Source organism: Anas acuta, chromosome 2, assembly GCF_963932015.1.
Source record: "Anas acuta chromosome 2, bAnaAcu1.1, whole genome shotgun sequence".
Classification (NCBI taxonomy): domain Eukaryota; kingdom Metazoa; phylum Chordata; class Aves; order Anseriformes; family Anatidae; genus Anas; species Anas acuta.
The window spans coordinates 60,034,048-60,057,961 of record NC_088980.1 but is presented as its reverse complement, the minus strand read 5'-3'; the positions used below and the strand labels follow the sequence as shown (position 1 = coordinate 60,057,961).

The following is a 23,914-nucleotide window of genomic DNA, read 5'->3' as shown; positions in this document are numbered from 1 at the left end:
TAGCTTTTATTTCATGAATGTGTCCCTTTAAGATAATTTTGCAGTAAACATTTAAAATGTAGTTTTGCTTAAAGCTTTGGTGCATAAATATGGAGGGTTATTCTATAGCTGTTTCTCTTTGTTTAATGTTATGAATAGTATGTTAGGAATGCGTACTTAGGGGCTTTCTTTGCAGTCTCTGAAATTATATTTATTTGTGGACTTTTTTGGCATATGATGGCATAGAGATTGACATTTTTTTCCTCTTTCTTTCACGTGATGAGAGATGAGAATTTTCTTTATATAATGGAGCATGTAATATATGCTGTGTGAAAATTTTCCCCAAAATTTATTAAGCAGGAGAGGGAGGAGCATTTTAAAAAGTCAAGGGGAGGAGACAGGTCCATAAAGAACAAAGTTTTCCTACACTGTTGCTTTCACATTTTTTGAAAAATTTGTGAATATCATGTACTGATTTAGTTGGAATGAATGGCCAGCATTTGAGTGTCTTATGTTTTGTTGATGTTAGCAATATTTCACAAGTCTTATTTTCATATAGATGAACAGAATTGAATGATTAGATGCAAAGAGCTTTCTTCTTTCTCATCGGATGCATTCTGCTTAGCCTTCTTTTGACAGATGGGTTTATTACTGCAAAGACCTGCATTGCTCACCTGTACCTTTTCCTAAAATCCACCTCCTTTTCCTTAAGCGTCATTGTTTTAGTATTTCACTGTATACCATAGAAACACTGAGTGTTTATTTTTTGTTTTGGTAGCAGATAGCACAATTAATCAAACAAATGGCACCCCCCTGCTGTAGGCAAGGGAAGGGCCAGGCTACACTTAATTATACTTATTTTTGACTCCGGAAGATGCATGGTAAACTTTTGTTTCTCTTATGGGTGCTCTGCTGCCAGTGACAGAGAAGGTGCATGCTGCAGCTCTTTGGGTCCCAAATACCAGCCCCAGCTGGGATAAGTTTCTGACAATTTGAAGTAGCTCCCACCTGAAACTGGTGTACAGGTGTCTGGGAATATGGCACCTTGTCACTACAGTGCACTGCTCCCTGAGAGTGGTGACAGGGGCAGCCGTGGTTAGAGGGGTTGCGTTTGCTTGTTTCCTTGCTTTGCTTTATGTTGTGTTTTTTTTTTTTTTTTTTTAATTTCTTTTAATATTACTTTTTTAGTTTGAGTGGGGAGGGGGTGTCTCATCTGTAAAGCTCATCCTGTGCTTTTTTACAAGTGGGCTTTTTGGGCATCTGAGTGCAAAAAAATGCAAAAAAAATCTGATACTGAAATAATGTGAAACAAGACGAGAGTAATTTTTTGCATTTTCTGAAGTGCAAAATATTGGGAAAAGACTCTATTCTGAGCTAATATAAACATATTATTGAGAATATATAGACATATTATCTGAGAATATGAACACATTAGTTCAGAAGTAGCATTTGAAGTGTGGAGTTTGTGCAGGTATAGAATTCCAGTTGCAGAAATCCCAGTTTTGCTAAGCAGCATGAGGCAAGCTGCTTTACTAGAGATCTTGTGGTATGTTATTTACTGGTTAAAATAGTTGTGAAGCAGTATCTCCCATTTTAGTCACATGAAGCAATTAGAAACCCAGAAATTGAGGCTGGCTGTCTGACATGCCTGGTGGTATCATTTTCAGATCAACTTGTCTTACTCTGCAATATTTTTCAAAACAGTAACATGGGCCAATTTTCTCTCTTTTTTATTAGAAGAAGCTTTTGTTAATGTTAAGTAGTACCTTTGCTTGAATAAACACATCAGGATTTGATAACTAAATTAGATGGCTTTTTAAAAATATCTTCAAAAGAAGTTTAGAATAAGTTGCCAAGTATTGTTATAAAAAAAATCAAGAAAAAAAAATGTTTGGTTGTGTAACATTATAACCGTTGAGATTCAAAATTTGGTATAGCCACTGGGCATATGTTTTGCATAAAATTCTCTGTACAGCAAAAATCCCAGGAAAAGTGCCTAGTCCAAGCATGAGAAGTACCTGTGGACTGAGGTTGGCTTTTATGAGTTTGGATCAAATCCTAATGAATCCTTAATCAAAGGTAACTTGTGACATAGTTAGATGATAGCAAAGGTGTTATCTGATGCTGATAATTTTGCTAATTTATAAGAAGTTGCCCTTTGAGATTAAGCCTGTAGTTCTATGCATCAAACCTATCAAACTACAAAAAAAAAAAAAAAAAAAAAAAGAAAAGCTGTAGGTATCACAGATAGTACAAAACCAAACATATAATTGTGGAGTAGAAGCATTTCCTATTTAAAGACTGCAGGAGAGAAAAAAAATTAATATATATATATATATAAAATTTACTGCTAACCTTTATTAGCTGGCAAAGTTTTGTTCCACTGAAATTAAATCTTAGGTTTCTTGTGCTGGAACTAAAAACTGTGGTTTCATTTGGTTCCCCACCAGATTTCTGCTTTTTTTTTTTTTTATAATGCTGTGTATGTTTGAAATAGTGAGTGGGGCTATGTGAGTTAAACGAATCTGCACACATTTCTGTAAACAAGGGTTTGTTTTCAAAGCCCTGGGTTGGTTTTGGTATTTTGTTTTCCTTTTCAGGGTTGTTACCCGCATCCCAGAACTGTGTGCATCTTTCTATAGAGGCAGATACACACATGCTGTGGCAGAACAGCATAGAAGTTGTTTGCAGCTGATCGTGTTTTGCTAGTAGATGCCTCGTATTGCTCTTTAAGGAAACATATAATATCTAGTTTTATTATTTTTAAATGAGAGTTGCCTTGATTAGAATTTATGGCGCTGGCATCATTTCAGTTACAAAGGATAAAGGACTAAATTGTCTTTTACCTCTGGAGACAGTGGTCTCCGCAGGTCAGAGCAGAGGTCACTGCCAGGTTGCTGCGAGGAAGCTCACATTATAGTCATTAACAGCACATCTAGCCTGTGGGGGGAAAGAGGCCCTCAGACGAAGAGCTTTCTGTTCATCACTGTATTTAAGGATGATTCTCAGCGTTTTGGCTGTACCCTCAAATTTCAAAGGTCTATAAGGTCTCAGCCAGTCAGAAACATTTTGATAAGGTTTGCTCATTTCAGTGAAAGCAAGCAGTATGTTTGTTACTCTTGCTGCAGCTTGAGCATCTAGTGAATATTTCTGTTGTTCTAGGGAAGTTCACAGCCCCGGTTGTCTCAACATTACAATCAAGCCTTCCTTTTAGGCACAGCAAATGTTTGAAATATGTCTAGTTTACAACAAAAGACACCTGTCTTTTCACATAATTTTATTCAGTAACTCTGCGGTAATTTCCATCTTCTGGATGCTTTGTTTTGGGATGTTCTCAGTTACCTATGCAATCGGTAAGGGCCATAGAACCAACCCTTACTGGTGCCTGAATCTGTGATACCTTTATTAAAGCACATAATCTGTGGATAAGGAGTGCTGTTTTATTATGAGGTGTTGTCAATGAGGATGTTAATGGATGGCATGCTTACAGGATCAGGTCACAATACAGGCTTGTAAATCCATTTTCTAAAATGTACTAGTGTCTTAATAACAAGTTTTCAAAGAATCTGACGATGTGATGGATTTTGTTATTTCTGAAGGATACATTTGATATGTATTTTTAAGCATTTTGAGTAGTTTTGTGCATGTGAGCATTTCTAAATGGAAGTTTGCCAACAGTTAGGGACTTGAGCAACTACTCTAACTAGTGTTACTGTCTGATTCCTTGGTGGGTTTCTTACCTGAGTCAGTGGGGGATGCATTTGTGAATGGGGAGAAAATGCCCATTGGAACCTAAGAAGATGTTGTGACTATTTAAACACAAAGAAGGATGTGATGGCAAGATAGAAAATCCATCCATAGCTCAGCATCCCTGCTGTGGCTAGGTACTGCAGGGAGTTCAGGCAGGGATAGTGCTAGCACTGACATGCTGACTTGGGGGAGAGACTGGGCTCCTACTCCCATAGCCAGTAGTGAAAGGAAAATTGGGCTGATGAAGAGCAAATAATACAGCCTCGCTTGTAAATTCCCTTGCTTTTATGGAAATAAATCAGCCTCATCACTGTGCCTTAACTGTGACAAACAAAGCCTATTTAAAAACAAGAAAAGTGAAGAAAGGAAGAAAAAAAAAGATAACAACCAAAAAACCAACAACTATTTTGAGTGTGGAGAAAGTTAATGGTGTATTTTAAAGACAATTCTGTTTGTTCTCTAATTACTTCTTTGCTAAATTTTCTTGAGCTAAGTGTATGTTATGTGTTTCTTAAATGAGGCTTGAAGCCTTATTATCTGCATTTATATACAGAATAACTAACATTAGAGAGGGAAGGAGAAAAAATGAAATTCGAGTATGTAATTTGTATGACTGAATGACAAATAGTTCATTTTTAATTAGTTAATCTTTCTTCTCCATGTCTTTGAAGCTATAAAAATAACAGCAACAAACAAACTTGTTTAAAAGCAGCATAAATGGCTGGCTGTTTCAAAGGGGAACTTGCTGGCTACCAGGCAGTAAACAGGTAATTTGTGAAAGAACTGTTACCTTCTTTGATTGAGATCCTTGCAGGTTTGTGTTTTGACATTAATAATAGATCAGACACTTGCACATTAAAAAGGAAGCAAACACACACACACACACACATATACACACACGGGGGGAAAAAAAAAAAAGAGAGAGAAGGAAAGAGAATTGGATGTTTCTGTTGGACTTCATATGATTAAGCAAGTTCTCCATGGAAATATGCATGAGAGGCAGACAAGGAGAAGTTATATTTGCCCAAATGTGCACATGGCACCACTTAACACCTCTCTTGATTTCCTTATGCTAAACAAAGAGATAGCAAGTGCTTATACCAAGCTGGCACCCTGTCAGGGGGCAAGCTGTATAAAGTTTCCTGCTGTCAGGTTAATAAATGTTTTAAAAATATCCAAAGGCAGAGGTAGCTGTAGGAAGCTCATAGTAACAGTTGCCATTCTCCTGTGGATCATTTTTCTCTTTAATATCCTATGTAGCACTTGGTTTTCCTTGTTGTGTTGTCTTCCTAGGTTTTGTTCTTTCTGACACTTCTGGGTTCTTCTTTGTTTTAATTCATTTTCCTTGCAAAGCTCTTTCTTCTGTTATGTCCATCACCTTTGGTCCCTCTTTTTGGAGAGATGGTCAGAGTATGGGAAGATCAGCACGATGGTTTCTTATTCTTTGATAATTGCGTATTCAGTATATTCATGTTTTTTCATTACTGCTGTGTTTTCTGACTTTTCTTTGCAACTACCATTAGCACTAGTTCTGCCATTAGTACTATCAAAATAACATTTTGCTAGTTACAAAAATTGTTTCTGATGAGCTCAGTGACAGAAGTTACATTAAAATGACAACTAAATAAAAAATTAATGATGAGGGGCAAAAGCAGAATAAAATTATATGTCATAATTTGTGGGTTTCAGTAGGAATACTATTTTGTAACAGAAATGGTTTGATGTTTCTTCATGTGAAGTCTTCCCCCCCCCCCCCCTTAAGAATCAAAATCAATATCAGAATGAAACAAAGGGAGATTTGTATTGTGACATGTCCTGCTTTATGTTGTGATACTGCTTTGATGCTCTCAAAAGCAGGTCTGAGCCCTTTTACTTTGAAAGCAGAGGTCATCTAGAGAAGAACAGTACCTCATCCTGTCTGACTAAATAAAACCTGCTGTTTTCAGAGAGACTGAAATTGGGTTTGTTCTGTAGATATTCCAGGGATATCTACATCTACCAAATCAATGCACAGCCTGCGCCCCTGCCACTCTCTAAAACATGTTTGTTTAACACTAAGCACTGCTTGGCTATTCATAATGGTAGTTTGGATTTCTCTGTTTTTATTTTAGGATATACAAAAACAGTTGTTGGAAGAGTGGGAGTTGTTTTTACCAGGTGTTTTTTCTTTTCAGAAAGGCAAATAGTCATTTTAAACCCTAAATAGTTTGGAGTTTTCTCAAGGAAAATGTTACGTTTCAGAAGAAAAAAAGAAAAACAAAAACATTTTTTTTGCCACTATGACTACCTGAAAGTGGTGACAAAAGTTGTTCTGTTTTGGTTTTGTTTTTTAAATATTAAAATTTTCAGTGTGACAGGAATAGGATGTAAATTGTTCTATTACAATAAAAAATCAGTCCTAATACAATTTTGTGTTACTCAAAATATTTGAATGTTACACAAATGAGAAATAAAGAAGATTTTCCCCTAAGAACAGTATTCACTACAGCAATCTATAATTAGATTGGTTCTTTGAAAACTACTGTGGAGTTTTTAGAAGCATTTTAATATTGGCTTTTAAAAATATTTGTGTACGTTTCCTTTCAGATGGTGGTTGAATGGTTTGATCATTAGTGGTTCTGTTAAGTTTTTTTCATTTTTGAGCTCATTTTCCTATTCCTCATTGTCCCACTTGTCAAAATCTTGTTGTTGAGTAATAAGTTATTAGCAGTCAATTTTCTTCCAGCAGAAGTCCTCTTGGAGATTGCACTGGAAGCAGAATCTTACCACAAATGCCAAGATTTGCAAAGTAGAGCTTCATTAAAAACACACCTGCCTTCTTTCTGTTCAGCCTTTTTCCTTTCTTATGGCCAATTTTGCAACTCTTCCCCTCTCCCCTTCCACTTGTTTGTGTGTTCAGAGATGTACACAGCATGCATGTATACACGTATACAGCACGTACATATACTCAGCTGTGCCAGGCAGGTGTCACTCGGGTCTGCTGCTGTGTTTTCCCTCTGTGCCATCGAGGTGTGCTTTAGGTTTCCGCGCTTTGTTTGAAGCTTATTGTTTGGGGCAGGGTGCTGTTACTTGAAGAGGATGATCTAAAATCCGTGTTTAATAAAGGAACCAGAATTGCTTTTCAGTAAATATACCTTAAGGCATATTTTAATATATTGTACTATTAAGTATGTGTAATTATTTCTTGAGGTAGTAAAATATTAACTGGAGAGGAAGAAAGATCATTTGAATTCAGCCTAATCTCTTGAGCAAATACAATATGGAGCAGTTTTCATATTTTCTTTTGCATATAATTAGGATTAACTCACATGGTGTGGAGTTGCCATGTTTGCTCAGTGGTTTGATTAAACATGAGGCCAGATTCTGCGAGGTCTCAGCTGAGCAGGTTGGCAGGTACACGGGAAAGCCATGGGTTTCCGTGGGGTATTTGTTGTCTTAACACCTGTGTGCTGGTCTGTAGCCTGCACCAATCTAACCTGGCCAGTGCTCTGCGTCCTCCCATGCTCCAAACTTAACATCAGCTAACCAAGCATTCTGATGGGAGGAATAAGAACCACATAATAGTTCTGATGCCTTCATCGTTAACAAAAGCTGAATTATTTAGTCAGTCCCATGTTATCATGGGTTTCCCTTCCAACATGCAGGTAGATGTGTGTGCTGTGGGGGCTCGTTGGTTCCACGGCTGCTGGCTTGGCTTTGCAAAGCAGGCGGGAGCACCTGACCCGCTCTGGGGCAGGCATGGTTTGCCAGCATTGAAAACTATGTTGAAATCTTTCCTAAGAGTGGAGGTGTATTTTGTAAGGAATGTTTATTGGACTGGTAGAGCAAATGGTCATAAGTAGGCTTTAAAATATAAGGACTGGAAATAGGAATTATTACTGAAACAAAACCATGACTAGAAGAATCAACAATGATTAAGAAAGAAAAAAAAAAAAACAAACAGATATATACGAGCTCAAAGGTGATTGTAAATGTACAGGCTTGATGTTTCTCCTCCTTTCTTATGCTTCCTTGCTTCATACCATAAATATTTGGGACTGCAAGCCACAAATCTCTCCAAAGGAAAAATGAAATTTATAACTGGAGGGGAAAAAAAAGAATTTCTTTGTACTTCTGTTTGCTAATTGAATATACTTTACTCTTAAGCACTGCAAATTTAATGATAATATCCAGCAAGAAAAATATTTCCATAAGTCATGTCATTATTATTTTTTTGTTATGAAGAGTGTGAAAGTAACTCTTGTGTGGCTCTGTGGCTGTGATTTGATGCAGTGCTTTCAGTCTTATTTTAACTGCATGGATACAGCACAGTGAACCTTCTCATAACAGTTGCTGACAAAAAAAAAAATAATCTTTCAATCAGCTGGTACTGTTCACTCTCCCCCAGCCCCCACATCTCTTCGCTTTTATGAGGCAATGAATAAAAGAGGGACCAGATGATGCGAAGGTTTACTTGGATGAGATGTCCTAGTCAATGAGCAAATTCGGGTTTGCGGGACTCCAGCTTATGACCCTGGACCTCTAAGGAATCGAGTCTGGGGGCTGAGCCTTTCCTGCATTGCAGTGGTCTCATTTGTGTAAAGTGGTGGCTGGTCTCTCTCAAATAGCAGTTTATGTATTTCCAGGCTGCTCGTGGGGTCTGCCCAGCAGGTGCAAGGGCTTTGGGCGCCTTCAGTGGGTTCCAGCACGCTGCGTCCACCTGGAAGCAGCAGCGGGGCTGGCCAGGGCAGCGGGTGCCAGAGGGGCACAGGGTGGAACAAAATTTTCGAGCAGAATCAGGCCCTTTCATTCAGTGATTAATAAATAAATAAATAAATAAATAAATAAAATCTCTATACTGGTCAGGTTTTTAGCTATTTATTTTTAATATTTTGTTCTGTTTTGATATTTCTGTGGCTTCATACAACTGCCATATTTTGAAACAGGTTAAGGCAGTTTAAAAAAAAAAAAATATATATATATATATACATATATATATATAAAAAAAATCAGGTTCCCTAAAAGACAGCTTACTGCTGACTGTTTTATTTTGTTTATATCTGATATTTCTTATGGTATTCAGATGGTTGTAATAGACTAGCACAAGAGCTGCATGTCTTGTCATCTGTAGTGTATCAATACGTTTTTATAATGATACAATAACCTGAACCCTGTAACAGTTTATGATCCATTTGAGAATTCTTATGGATTCTCAGAGTGACGGAGACCTGAAAAAAGAACTTGACTGCTTTCGCAAAACTGGTGCTGTGACAGGAAAAACTAGTGCGCCTGTGATTTAGTTGCTAAGGAATCATATTGATCTGATTCGTCATTAAACTTTTAAGTTTAAAGAAAAAAAAAAAAAGTCGAGCTGGTTGAAGGTGGAAAAAACGGTGATGTGATTGTAAGGGTCTGCAATACAGGTAAGCTGTGCCATACCACTACTGATATTGATTTGTTATGATTAATAAATATGATTTTATGCATTACCCATGTACTGTATCCATAATAGTGCTTTTTTTAGAGCAGAAGAAAATTGCTTCTTGCTCTTTATTTTTCATTGACTATTTTTAGTCAATGATAAATAAAGAACTTTAACAGCAGTCTGAATGCAGGAAAGACAAGACTTTAAAACAGAACCTGCAGAACGTAGCAGTAATGAATAACCACTCAGCAAAGTATACGCATGCAGCCATCTTAACATTTGTAATGGTATTAATTTCCTACTGCTTTTTAAAATATGCTTCCACATGAGCTCTCAAAAACCATAAAAGCCTGGCATGTAAAGTAAATTGTTTGTCACTTGCTGACGACCTGCCATATTTATTGTCAGGAGAAATGGACATTAGTTGGAAAAGCAGTTGTTAAAGGCCAAACAATTTTTAAAGATGGCAAAGATGTGCAAGGGCTTTCCTTTTTCTAACAATGAGCCACCCCTTCAGACATCAAAAGACAAGATAATAAGACACTTCAAGCACAATTCAAGATTATATTCAACATCTAAAGGCTCATCTCTTGTCAGTTTGCATTTACTCTCCCAGGGATGTGATGCTTCTATCATCATTCTGTCAAGAGGAGTCTGGCAGAAGCGATGAGGGCCCCTCATTTCACACACTTAGTGTTTTTTATCAAATAGCCCACGCTCATTCTGATTCAGCCAAAATGGAGGGATAATTTGAAGAAGGTCATGCACAAGTACAAAAATCTTGTGCTGATTTGTGTGATTAGAAGGCATTAAAATTGTACGTTTATGTTAGTTCCGAGATGTTTTGTCAGTTTATTTAGTAATGCACTGTTGAAGCATTAAATATCTTTTTTTTTAAAAAAAAAGAAAAAAAAAGAAAAAAAAAGGAAGCTTACTTAAAACAACACATGCTCTATTATTTAGCAAATATTTTGACCAGTGAGCTATTTTAAGTGGCATTGTCTTAATGTAACCACAAAATGTATTCCCAGCCCCTTGCCCCTTTAAGAGTGGGATGTTGGGAGCTCCAGAGGTGAAAACTTGGCCCACTCAGACTCATTAGGATTTCCCTGGCTGGTGATTTCATTCCCGCAAGTTTCGTTTGCACAGGGATTTAGGGGGCTGAACTCAGCATAACATCAATATAAAGGTAATCATTTTAACAGCATGTGTAGGCATACCTGCGTACAAATTAAAATGGTACAACGCCAATATGGTCACTTAGAGAAGATGTTACGTGCAATGCACAAGATCTTTCATTTGGTGCATAAATGCTTTATCTGAACCTGTTTGAATCCCATTTGTGTGGGCAGTTGTTGTGGACCATGTTCTTCTGGTAGCCAAAGCTGTGACAAATATGAGTGTTCAGGACCTGAGCATTTGTCTCCAGTCTCTTCCTTCCACTTTTAATTCTGCAAACCTGTGATACAGCATTGTGTGTGCTATTCATAGTAACTTTTTTCAGCTAATTGGGAGTTTGGTGGTTTTGGGGGGTCACAAAGGAAGGAGGGGAATGAGAAGCAATTCTTCTGGTTGTTTTAATAGGACTTAGGTTAACAATGGAAGCACTAATTACTAGAGACAGCATTTGAAAAACAATGTCATTAATCCTATCAAAATAATTTGGTGTGATGGTGTTCTCAGGTAAAACCTAATAAACCCTGCATAGCAGTGGTCTCCAACCCTTTTTGATTGTGCAACCCATCAGTAAAAAATTTAATAAGCACTCACAATTTATATTTATTTATAAATTATATGCTTTACTACTGTAATATGTACACTATAAAACATACACAAAAATAAAAATTTAAAAAGGATGAAATGAAGACGAAAAATACTATTTGTGGTTTTTGAAATGTTATTTGAGGTACAAAAAATATTTTCTGCCCACACCCCCAGTGGAATGCCTTGTGCACCCCACTTGGGAGACCACTGCTGTAGAGAACCAAGACCTGAAACAGTAACAAGCAAAATGTCTGTTTGTCTAGGCACACTGTACTCAAAATCCTCAACAAAATGGATGGGCTGAAAGCTGTATTTATTTTTACGTCTTCTGTCTTACTAAATTCAGTGCGCATCCCCTAAAGATGAGTGAGGGCAGAATTTAGTCCTTCGCAATTTTGACTGGCTAAGTCTTGAAAAGAATATCAAGGCTGATAAAATGTGCCAGCACTTTGCTTGTACAAGCTCCTAGCTTTTCAGGAAAGAAAATAATTCTGGAGCTTCAACAAGTTTTTTTTGGCATCTCTATTGGATGTCAGGAATGAAACTTTTCTAAGGATTTTTTTTTGCAGTAGGTATTATATTCATGTCATCAGGATCTTGCCACCTCTTGTTTTGGCATTACACAGCTCTGTTTTCTAACAAAGAATATGAGGAACTGTCAGGGACAGAAACACGCAGGTGGGATGGAGTAAAATTGTTTTCCTTGTTTCTGACTTTGATTTAAGCAACACAAATAAAAAGACCAGTTTGTGCCATCATTGTATCTTGTGCCTGAAATAGGCTCCACTATACAAACCGTAGATGGACCATGTAAGCCGGTGGGCCAGACATCTTCATCTCCTGTTGAAGCCAATGGAATACGAGGCTGTTTAACCCCTCTTAAAGGGGAGCCACTGCTGAGAGAATTGGTTGGAGCTGCTCTGAATTTTGAATCAGGAATTTATCAGCTTTGCTAGGAAGAACTGTGAAGGATCATGCGTTTGGCCTCATGGAAAAACTCTGCTCTGTGGCTTGCCTTTGTACAACACTGAAGAAAAGGTAACCTGCAATCACAGTGCGTTCTAAGGGTTTTCACTGAACAAGAAACCGCAAGGGAATTAGGAAGCTGTGAACAAATTGTCAAAAAGACAGATGGAATCGCTGACTGACCTACTGGTAAGATACGCTAACAACTTCCACCTCAGCGGTACAGTATTTATGCTGCAGTGCAGAGTGACTTCTCAAAGGAATTCGCTCTCCCACACATGTAAATGCCTTTGTATATATAATCTATCAATATAGTGTGCAGTATTTCTAGGGAACTTATAAGGAGAAGTGAGTCTGCATTTAAGCAGCTGCAGGTGTTTTAACTGCCAGACTGTTATGTCCAGAATAAACATAATTTTTTGATCACACTGAAAAAACCTGCTTTATTCGTAAGGCCTATCTATATTTAGAAATTTGGCTTCCTTATGCTGAATTATTCTGGAAGGGAACTTATTTATGGCTGTCTCCACATCAGTACAATTGTCTGTGCATTCACTCCTGCTCTGTTCCACGCATCCAGCATCCGCTGGTTGAGATCGAGTGGGGAGGCAGGGAGATGCTTCCTTCGCAGGATGCTTGTTGTCAAAATGTTAAGGAGTGGCAAAGATTGAAAGGCAAATATGACCCAAAGGCAATATGAACATAATTGTGCAAGATCCGTAGTGCCATTGGAGAGTGCAGGTGATTGCTACAAAAGGCTTGGATTCTGATTAGACTTTGATTTCTACTAGGGCAGGATTTATTTGCTAAGTTTTTACTAGGTCTGTGGGCCAGCTTGGGCCTGTTTTGTCATGATTTCTTTCACTAGAAGCATATAGGCTTGTGCTGACTCTTGTCACTATGTACATGTCTGTATTTTAGTGAAGTGACACTCCCCAGTATTAATGTTCATTAAAGAGCAGATCCTGAAATGCTGTAGTGTGTGGGGAGGGGAGAGAAGAATCGCTGCTGAGTTACAGTACCCTTGGTATAAATTCAACCCTGCTTGAATCTGTCCTAGTTTGCTTGTGTATCCTTCTTACTCAGTCCCTTCCTTGCTGCCCTATGAGTCTTCCTTCCCTGCGCCTAAGGCTGTTGTCCTGGCAGCTCTCTCTTCAAGCATGAATGTGCAGAAGACAAACACTAATAACAAATACTGTTAAAGGTCTGTAAATTGTTTTCCATCTGCTCTCAGGCCCCAAACTGTGGGAGTTGTCAGGATACATGCAGGGAAGCTAATACAGATGCTCAGTGCCAGAGAACAAACCAAACAATTCCTACTTCGAGCAGGCACTCTCTGTTTAAAAAGTATTTAAATGGTAGCTGTTGTGCAGTCCATTGGAAGCATTCACAGCAGGGTCCAGGAAATGAAAATGAATTTCCATAAATGAAGATGGAAAAGGCACTATGATTAACGCATTATGGATGTCTTACATTTCTACCTATCCTCATACAAGTAACAGGAATGGGTAGTAGCTTTTGCTGAAGTAATTACATTGATTTGCTCTGTGCTGCACCCCCAGCTGCTCTCTGAACCACTCTAAGCTGTTCTGGTAAGAATTACCTGCTACTTTTGAAAAGGCATCTTGTGATAAACTTTAAGTTCACATAGGAAGTTGTGAGAAAGAGCACTTCCCAGTTGGTGTGCATCATTATAGTGTTTCTATGGAGAAAATGTATTTTTTTTTTTTTAAATAAACAGTTCTATGAAATTGAAAACCAAACTGGAAAAGGTGGAATGGCAAATTAAGACATTAGTTGTGCATTTTCAATGTGCACAAAGGAATCTTCCCTTAAAGCCTTCACTAATCTGCAAGGAGACTAGAAGGAACGTGCACTTATGTAAAGTAAGTGCCTATTTAAGCTCCTGCACAATGCACTGGGTAATTCTGTATGCTTCTGGGTTAGTGTTTACATGAGTTGACTCTGCATTGTTTTCATGGGTAAGTGGAAATGAATAAGCATGCATAAATGTGTTTCTGAAGATACAATTCAAGCTTTTTGTGTTACCATTCAACTGTTTTTCTTTTTAAACTGTCTCTGACTGTGTCATCTCCTCTTAGAAAATTCGTGCCCAACGAACAGCTTATTAAATCATTGATGAGATTCTGTTAAACTAACACTGGATAACACAGGATATCAGTCCCTGACAAGTAGATACACATGCGCGCACATGCACAAAAACTTACATTTATCCAATTTTGTAAATGCTTTTGTGGGTTTACTTTTGAAGTGGAGCTATTGTTCAGGCCTACTAGAATTATTGAAATTATTGAACTAGCTACTAAATAAATAATGAAACCCATGGCTACAAAATAAAACTTTGTGGTTTTAAAATCATTGCCATATTTCTTAAGCATCTTTCATTCTCTCCCCTGAAAAGTTTTTCACCAGCTCTTCACTCACAGACAGTTAAGTAAAAAGTAAAAGTGTTAAGTAAAATAAAATAAAATAAATAGAAGCTAGTTGCTAATTTTGCATATCCTTCTTTGTTTGTGTTCCTTGATCCTTAACAGACTCCGTTACCAGAGTTTAAGCCATACATCTCCAAAAAACATACATACAGATCCATTCAGTTTCACTGAAGGAAGTAAGGAAGTAACATCTCTGAATGTGGTAATAACTATATACTGATATTAAATACAACAGCAGGAGTTGAAGCAGGTTGCTCACTCATTTTGCAAACTGCAAATAACTTCTGTAAGTACTGGACATAGTCGGCAGTATTACATTTCTGCTATACTTTGTTTTCCTATAGGAAGGCATGCTGCATTTTTTACAATATGGGAAAAGATGCTTTTTTGGAGGTGGCTAGCCCATGTTGAGTTCATGTTCTGTGTGATGTAGCCCACAGGTTGCAAGTGTGTAATCCAACCCAGGAGTGTCTTCAGGAAGGCTACCCTCTTAAATTATTCAGAGTATGTCATAATAAAGCCCATTAAAATTCAGTAAAAACAAGTGGCACTGGTTACAGCTGTAAAGAGTCAGTCTGCAGGAGATAAATTCTTAAGAATAGCAGCTAGAACTGGTCAATCAAAACACAGCCTCTTCGAGTAGTACAGTTCAATACAGTTAGAACTATTTATGATTTATTTATTTATTTTATTTTTATTAGAGGGTCTTTTTTGGTTTTAACATGAATTAAAGGGGACATGTGAATGCCCAAAGACTGTTTGTCTCAGGCTCACCTGCTGTGAAGCTCAGGTACCAATACAAAATAATGAGATAATGAAATTTGTGGCATTTGGAATGTAGGTATCTCTCTAGTCAGCTACAAGGAGGAAGGGGAAGGAGGTTAATATTGTTCTGTTTGTTTTTTTTTTTTCCTTTAATTGAAAAGGTCTGTGTATAGAGGCAGAAGCAGCAAAGTCTAGCTATTTGTCAGTCTTCCAGAAAGACAATTTTGTTTAAGTACCCAGTGCATCATAAAAATAATAGAATGTATTAGTGGATCTGTTACAATGCTGGGGATGCGCTCAGTGGCCTTTCCTATTCGCATGCTGTGATACTGGTTCTGAAATAACTGTCCAATCTTTCCAGTCCAACCTGCCTCTTAAAGAGAACGGTCACGTAAGCGCAGGTAAGAGACAAATCTGCTTGTTTAATGGGAGGTGACAATGGATTCAGAGTATATATATATATATATATATATATATATAAATGTGTCCTGGTGGAAAATGCAGCTTCTGAACGTAGCACTTCCAAAATAATCAGTAGTCATTTAGGAATGATTTTTGTAGGTCATTTTGTTAGACTGCTGCCATCCAAAGAGGGGACTTCTGTGATGCATGTTAGTGGCTGCCACTGTTGCATATTTTAGCCACACGAAGCATGGAGTTTTACATGAATCCATGCCAGTTTACTCTACTTTGTTTTTCTTTAATGCAGTTGTAGTTACAAACTGTGGATAAAGCAGAGATCAAAAAGCAATGCCAAAATACTTCAATCTTTATAGCAATGCCATGCTATATTTCTTTAAAAAAAAAATAATTAAAAAAAAATCAAATCTTCAGCAATAAAATCAAACTCAATATCATGAAGTGATAAGAAGCTTACCTCTCAACTTGCTTAGTTCATGAGAATTCCTATTCCATGCCATGTGATGGGGATACGCAGCTTGTAAGGTGACAGGGAGTGGTTTTGCTGTAAGGATATGATGAACTGTCAAATGAAGTTAATTGAGGCTTGCCCCGGAAGGTGGGAATAAGTAGTAACTCTGGGAGAAGTGCTGTGATCATCCTACCAGGCCTAAGTGTATGGAGGGAGCCAGTGATCTTGGCACTAAGCGGTGCCTTCAGATGCTAGGATGAGAGTGCAGGAGGTGTGAGGGAGATGAATGAAACCCACACAAGGATTTGGTGGGTCTAGAAGCTGTGTCTACAACAGCTATACAACTGAAGAAGTACTTGGAACCTTGGAAGTCACCCTGTTTTTTGGGGTGTGATCTTTCTCACCTTTTGCATCAGTATGAGCTGGGGAGGATTCCAATGCGCACGTGTGGTGTGACAGTCCTCTTTCCTGGTCCTCCATCTATCCTTCTATATAGGGTAGCACTATCTCATATTGCTAGAAGGAGTGTTTATTTATATTAATTTAGTAAAGATTGCATGCATCTGGCCTATATTATACAAGAGCTAATTTCTGCCTAACCTCATTAAGGCCATTTACACCCAAACTCAGTGTGTGCAAAATGCTTTCTTGGCAGGATGGGAATGTGTTATGACTACTTAACACAGATCTACCTGTGGTGCAATGCGGGAAAGGCTTTCCTACTTTGGGATTATGTTTTTTATCTCAAATACAGCACAGCAATATAAAACCCATAAAACCATTTATTTTTTATAATCATGTATTGCTGTAAGTCACAGTTTTAGCTGACATTCCCCACTCTTTATTGACCTGTTTTGAGAGATTTTGTAAACTAGCTAATAAACCTTTGCTCTTGTTACAGTGAAGTTTAATACAGTAAGCTGCATTCACAGCTGAAATAAAAACTATAGTTTAGATCATTAAAATTGCTCTAAGTATTGTTAACAATAAACACTTTGGTATTTGTTCACAAATACACTTCTACATTATATCTTATTCAGTGCAAAACACTTTCCCTGATTCATCTTCAGTGTCCCATTTTAATGCATATATTTTTGTGAGTTTGGACTTAGCTTGTTTGCCTTAGGCAGTGCCAGATGCACTTTCCTGTAACTAAGTGTTAAAGACCTTATGTTGTTGCAGTAGCTTGGTCTTTGGGAGAGGTGTTAGAGTCTATGGTAGTGGAGGCTGCTCAGGGAAGTATTGAGTGCAGTAGATGCAGTTACCCTGCTTGTTTGTTCTCTTTGGAGAGTAAGGTGGCAATTTGGTCCCTAGGCATTGTACTTTGTGGGCTTTGTGAGCCTCTATTAGCCCACGCAATGGTGATGATTGTCTGGTGTAGGTATGTGAGGGAGGTTCTCTCTACCACCTTGTTGTGTGTCTGTTGAATGCGAAGAGACTGCTAAGGACGAATGATCTTGCACTTGCAACGATGTTGCTGAAATAAAATATGTGTAAAGGAGTATTTGCCTGTGATGACTAAGGTAGTAAAAAGATGGGTGCTATTTTCACAAGCTGTGTGGCCCAGATTTGGAAGCACACTGTGAACTTCTCCATACCTGTGAATTCTATGAAGTTTGATGTGTGGTGGAGCTCCTCTAAGCTCTCCCTACCCCCCAGCCTTAAACAGTGAGGAAAGCTTTCTTCTCAGATCTCCTTTCCTCAGCCTTAAGACCCTGTGAAGACTGATTGGCACTGTCTGTTAGGACAAATAGATTTTACAAGTGTAAGTGAAGATTTCCTAGCTTCTGCAATTAACAGGCTTTTACCCTGGCAAAAATATCCAAAGTTTATTTCTCAAAATAAAGAACAAACCCCGGTTCCCATGGATAAGGAAAACACTTTCATTTCCAAAATGTAGTAGTGATGTTCATACTCTGAGTTCTCCTGGTGTTTGGAGTTTTTGCAGAAGGCCCTTCAAGTTTATCTCAGAAGAAAATCTTCAATGTGTAACTTTCAAATGCATGACCAGCTGGTGGTGGTTGTTGTGGAGCACCATGCTGCTATTTCTGATTATTTCTTCTTCTGTGCATTAAGGCTAAGTCTTCTTTTACAGTTATTGTCCATTTAACTAAAGTAGTTGGGAAAACATGTTCCATTTGTAGTGTGTACAGTTTGATACTGCTCTGGTGATAACTGGCTATGGTGAGTTAGTAGTGACTGTCAAAGGAATGAATTTTATGCCTGAGAAATATTAATGTGAGGTGCTCATGCATAAAAAAGAAGTTAGTTGGAATTTACATAACACTTCCTACACCTGCTTGAATGAACTGTTAGATTATTGTATGAGGCTGCCTCAGTTCAAATGCTTCAGCTTCTGCCATTCTCAATGGATTAGTAAAAATAATTGTGTAGTTTGACAGAGGAATTTATATTGTGTTTGAGAGTCTTTGAGCAAACACTAGAGAGTGAAAAATACATTATAGACTTGGTGAGCCATGCTGTGGGAAATGTAAACTAAAGCAGTGATACATCTTCTGCAGTTGTTTTCCTTTTACTACTTGTGAAACACTTCTCATTTTAATCAATTGTGAATAAATAAGATCTGTGGTATAAAGTGATGAGTGAAATTTATTAAACCGTAACTATCATGCAATATTTACAGAAGAAGAAATAAAATCATTAGATTTCCCAAGGATAAAGTTAAATTTGATCTTCGAGGACATGCCAAAATCTATCCTCAAACTCAAATAGTTATGTTTTAAAGAAGGCTATATGGTTTTCCTTGTGCATATGTTTACACAACTTTGTGATAAGGAGTAAAGTTGTTTTGATTCATTACAATCGAGATAGTTAAGTGTTCTAATCTCTGTAACTATTTAACTCTTTTGGCTTGTTCCTCCTGATTAAGAATGCAGTAGTTATTGATATGGTAGATGTTGACTGTAAGATTCCCACAGCTGCACTAACTGCAACAGGAGTTGAAACAGAGTTATTATAACCTGTACACCCAAGGGTCGTATGGAAGAAAGAACAAAATTAGATGGTAAGGGTAAAGCACTTAGTGTTCTCTAGGTTTCCCATGTAGAGAGAGAGAGAAAAAAAAAAAAATGTTACACAGCTCAGAGGTCAAATCCAAGTACTCTGAAGACTATAACAGGGAAAAGAGACTAGTGGTTGAAAGTGCAGTCATAAATTTACTAGCTGTGTTTATACTATGAAATGTAGGATTTTATAATGATCTTATATTTTATACTACATTGTTTTAAAACAGTTGATTTATTCTTCTTAAATTTGATTTGAATTTGCTTTGTTCTGCATTCATTCCAAGTCACTCTGAACTTTCACCAGTATTTTATGTTTTAATAATGTGATCCTTTTCACTTCTCTAGCACGTTTTATTTATAGATTCTGAAGCTCCCTTAAAAATATGAAATTAAGCTTCAGATCATTGAGTATCATTTTCCTTTATAGAAAGTTAGGATCTTAAAACCAATAAAATTAGGAAAAGTTTCCACCTGTTGTTTGTCCATGTTGATTTAACATCAGATTTAAATACTTTTTTATTATCTGTATCATACTTAAATAATTCCCTTGGTATTAAATCAGGGCTGTCTGATTAAACTAGAGTTAAACCACTTCGGGAAATACTGGGAAATACTGCAAGCATTTTGGAGAGCAGGCAGGACTTGAGAAGTAGTCACTGGGAGTTGTCTGCTCTGACTCACTAGAGTATGATTGCTTGTTTCTCTATGCAGTTAAGGAAGTTGGTCGTTTTGGTCATGCACCAGGCAGCAGTTGTGTGTTGATCAGACAGCCATGGTTTTAATTCTGGTTCTAGCACCTAGGATCACATGAGTGCATCATTTCAAGACAATTCTCTAGCATTAAAGTAGTTGATATTTTTACGTACTGTTTTATTAATGTGATTGGACCTATATTTCTGATAAGATATCAGATTGCAATTTTGAGGCCAAAGTGCTGTATTTGTATGGTTTAAATCTGGCTCAAAACCTTAAAAAAAAATCATATTCTTTAGGAGGCAAGATGCCTCACTAAGCAAATATGGCACGAGCATCAGGACAGTCTCTTGAAGCAGTAGTAACTGGAGTTTGAAATTTGTGTTTGTGAACTTCTGAAAGTCACCTAGTATTCAAGGCAGCAAGAAGGGGGAGAACTGTATAAAGAGCCAGCTCATTCTGCAGTAAAAATCCTACTTAAATGACAGGCTTGGACCAGCTGCAGGACTGAGAAGAGGTTTTGTGTAGATGTGTGCGATACTTCTGACGTGCTTGAGGAAGATCCTTTGCACCTACTTTTGCTGCTGGTCTGGGGAGCTTCTGAAGTTCTCAGCCATAAAGACTGAATGCAGTGAGTGGTCAGACCAGCACAAAACTCATGGACTGTAACACACAAACTGTGGTAAAAATCCATCAAGTACATCTGCACTATTCTGAGCTTCTGGAAGGGCCAGTGGTGGGTTTCTTGGTTATTTTATTTTTTAGAGTAGAGGGAGATTGTGGTGGTATTGTAGTTCTTGGTTCCAGCCAAACTCAGCGCTATCATCTACCATCTGTCTGGAAATCATCTGGTGGAGAGTGACAGGCTCTCTCTTACTTTGGCCCTAGATCTTGCTCCTGTGTGAGGCAGTAGCTTCCGACAGCGTTTTGAAGACTCCCAGTTCATGGAGTGCAAGTCACTGCACTGGATGCTGGGACCAGAATTCATGCCAGGCTTCTCTGATATCTGTAGGTATTCAGCACGTGCTGCCCAGGCCAAGCCCCAACACCATAAGCTACACACCTGTGGTCACTGACTCAGCTTAAGAAAACCTGTTGAATTTAGTCTTCAGTGGATCTTCAAAAACCCTCGTGCTGCAAAGTGTTCATGGATAATGTTTTAATAAATTCTTTCATGATTTAAGATTAAAGGTTTGGCAGTTTGTAAATTAATTATTAGCTTACGTTGCTTTCTAAAACAGCAGATGGTTTAATAAAAGTCTACTCTCTAGCTGCCTTCGCAACATCTGAAATTTGCCTTCTCATGAGAGCAGCGTTACAAGTAAGTATAGTGAAAGAAAGACAGTGAGATACTATAGCAGTTTCATGGCTATGTAAACAAACCTCCTTTGTCAGAATTCAGTCATCTTTAACAGCTGAGAGGTGATGGTTCTGGCGATGGTGATCACCTTCCAGATGATAGTACCTACTTACCCATCTCACAGTAATTTAAAGAGGAGCCATAGCTCATCCATCTTTTTCAAGGAGTTACAATGAATATTTGACTGTGAGAATTTAGCATTTACCCTTCATGGGTCAGTGGACAGGTTAGACTTAAAGCATCTTTAGGGAGAGATTATTCTAATAAAGCCTCCTTACACACAACATATACTATACTAGTATTTCATGTTTCTTTTAAAGAAAAAAAAACACACGTCTGAGTAGCTGGCTGCAATTCTTAATAGTCATGTAGATGTATTTCAGACAGAGCATCTCCACAATTAAAGGATAATTTGGACTTCTGTAGAGAGTAGATTAATTGAATTATTTCATTTAAACCCTTTGGGGGGGAGGTAGATATCTATAACAAATTAACAGAAAGGTACTTTGTTACTTGTTTTGAGCCAGTGTTCTAGGTGCACACATCTTAAAGGAAACTGTTTTTATATTATTTTTGTTGTTTCCTTCTCATTTAATCCCAATTTCTATAAATTTCTAATTTGTGTTTGTAATGGTTTACCTAAAAAAAATTTTGCAAGCCATACAAGCATAGAGTGAGATCTTAATTTAACATTTCTAATGAAAATACTGCACTTATATTTTACAGGCATAGAATTTTTTACAACAAAGTAACAAATGTAATATATTTTTATGTAGGCTGCACGCTTGTCTTGCCTGATTTGCATCCACAACACTTGTTATGCTCAGGAGCTCACAATAATTTTAGAAGGTAGTTCAGGACAGGGACTGAAGAACATCATATTTAGTTAAATTGGAAAGGGATTTGGGCTGACAGTGTGAACCGGGGGGGGGGGGGAGGGGGGGGGATGGACAGGGGGAGGCTTTGCATATCCCATTTCCTTACTCTGTCATTAGAGAGAAAAGTTATCTGTTCCTCCCTTTGTTAAGTAACTAATGGAAACGCTACATGTTAAGGATGTAAAATGGTATGAGTGTAAAGAAAGGCAGGCCTTTGCTTTTGCATTTGAAAATACTGTGGTAAACACTGAGGAAGAGCTGATGATATTTTTCTTGCCTGTAAATAACTATTACAATTGCCATGTCTCATGTCTTTAGGAGGATTTGGCCTCCTACTGGTGTTTTTCTATTAGCGAATACCAGGTCTGAGCATCTATAAAACAATAAGTGAAAGATTCAAACCTCCTATAGTCATAAAGAAAAACTCTAATCTGAGCAGTGTAAAGTGATGCACTGACATCTACCTGAGGTCTGTGAATCTGCTCAAGTCTCTGCTAAGGGATGTGGGAATTGTCTCATGTTGAGATAACTCTTTGAATCTTTATGATGATACTGGAAATTACTTTTTTTTTTTTTTTTTTTTTCTATTACAAATTGATTCAACAGAAGCAGCAAGATATTTCTGTTTTGTTTTCCCCCATACTCTCAAGTCACTTTCTTGCTCACCAAATGTGTTCCTCTCATTCTATGTCCTGCAGTTAAAACCTCAACCTTGTTCTCTCAAAACTTGTGATGCTGATCAATGTCTGACAAAAAAAAAAAAATAAAAAAAAACAAATAAAAAAATAGTATGCCGCTGTAAAATTTGGTGGAAGATTAAAACTGAATTAAATGAGGAAAAAATATATCTCTTCATATTTACTTCAGTTATTTTAAAAACAGAGTTGAACTGCTTGGAGGTTTCTAGCACTTCCTGGGAGTACAGCAGAGTTCAGCCTTCTGCTGCAGAACTTGGACCAGGAGGGTCCAAGTTCTTGCTCAATCAGGGAGCAAGCCAGGTTACCTAAGGTAAAACTGGAAGCTCTCTATCTAGGCAAGATAAAAACTAGTATTTACCGTGCATCTTCTAATTCTTAATATGTAGGATGACATTATTTCACTTTAACTCAAAGGAAAGTTTCAGAGGCAGTGAGTAGCAGTAGGCTAGACAGAAATCAGTATAAAAAGGGTTTTTGGCAGAGGAACTGAATGAATGAGCTCCCAGATTTGGGAATTTGCTTCAGTGAACAGAATTAGAGCATAAAAATATGCCAGGCAGTTTATGACAGGTAACAGAGAGAAAAGATGGTGCTTCAAAGAAGGTCTTCCCAAAGGACTCAAGAATCCAGGGTTCAAGTCACAGTTCCTTTGCAGTTTGCATGCTTCCTATGACTCCAGTGGGTGCAGTCCAGATTTTAAGGTAAGGCAAGATCAGTGCCACTTTTTCAGGAGTGATTTAGGGTCGTAATTATTTAAACATGGGAGCTAGGTATTTAAACACCTTTAAAACTCTGTTCTGTAGGGTATTAAGAGGTTAACTTCCATTGATTTTTTTTTTTCCACTGAGTTTTTAGTACCATATGTGTATTGAATGACGGACCCTCGAAATAGCTGAGGAGGATCAAAAAAAAGAAGAAAGTTAAGAGACATACTTTTAAGGCAGTTTCATATGTCTGTAGACTTTCTCCTAAGAGTTTCCAAGCACTTTAGCTTAATGCTAGAGTCTAAGCACTTCTAAAGTACTTGCTCTACCTAGGTTCCCTGCCTATAAAGCAGGGATAATAGTTTCTCCCTGTCTCACAGTCATAAAAACATTAAAAGATTGTGAGATTTTCCAGTACTACGTTAATGGGGGCTATATAAACACCTTAGATAGTGAAAAGGTAAGTTGAGCTGGCAAAGCAGAGGTCACGAGCAACTAGAGATGAGATGTAGAAAGGGGCAAAGTTGTGAAAGGCCTGGAAGGCCTGGTAATAACTTTATATACTGTATTATGTCTAGGAGGGAGAATTTCAGTTTTCACTGA

General features: G+C 37.7%; 1 protein-coding gene and 1 long non-coding RNA gene across 4 annotated transcripts in view; one reads left to right on the top strand and one right to left on the bottom strand.

The window, feature by feature from the left end:
- POU6F2 (POU class 6 homeobox 2) overlaps nt 1-23,914 on the top strand; it is a 312,647-nt gene that overhangs the window by 58,493 nt on the left and 230,240 nt on the right. The window lies entirely within an intron of this gene.
- Nucleotides 14,984-16,449, bottom strand: LOC137851719 (uncharacterized). The gene is made up of 3 exons (XR_011093394.1): nt 16,357-16,449; nt 15,959-16,045; nt 14,984-15,803 (listed from the first exon to the last, which is right to left on the bottom strand). It is a non-coding gene; the product is annotated as an uncharacterized lncRNA (long non-coding RNA).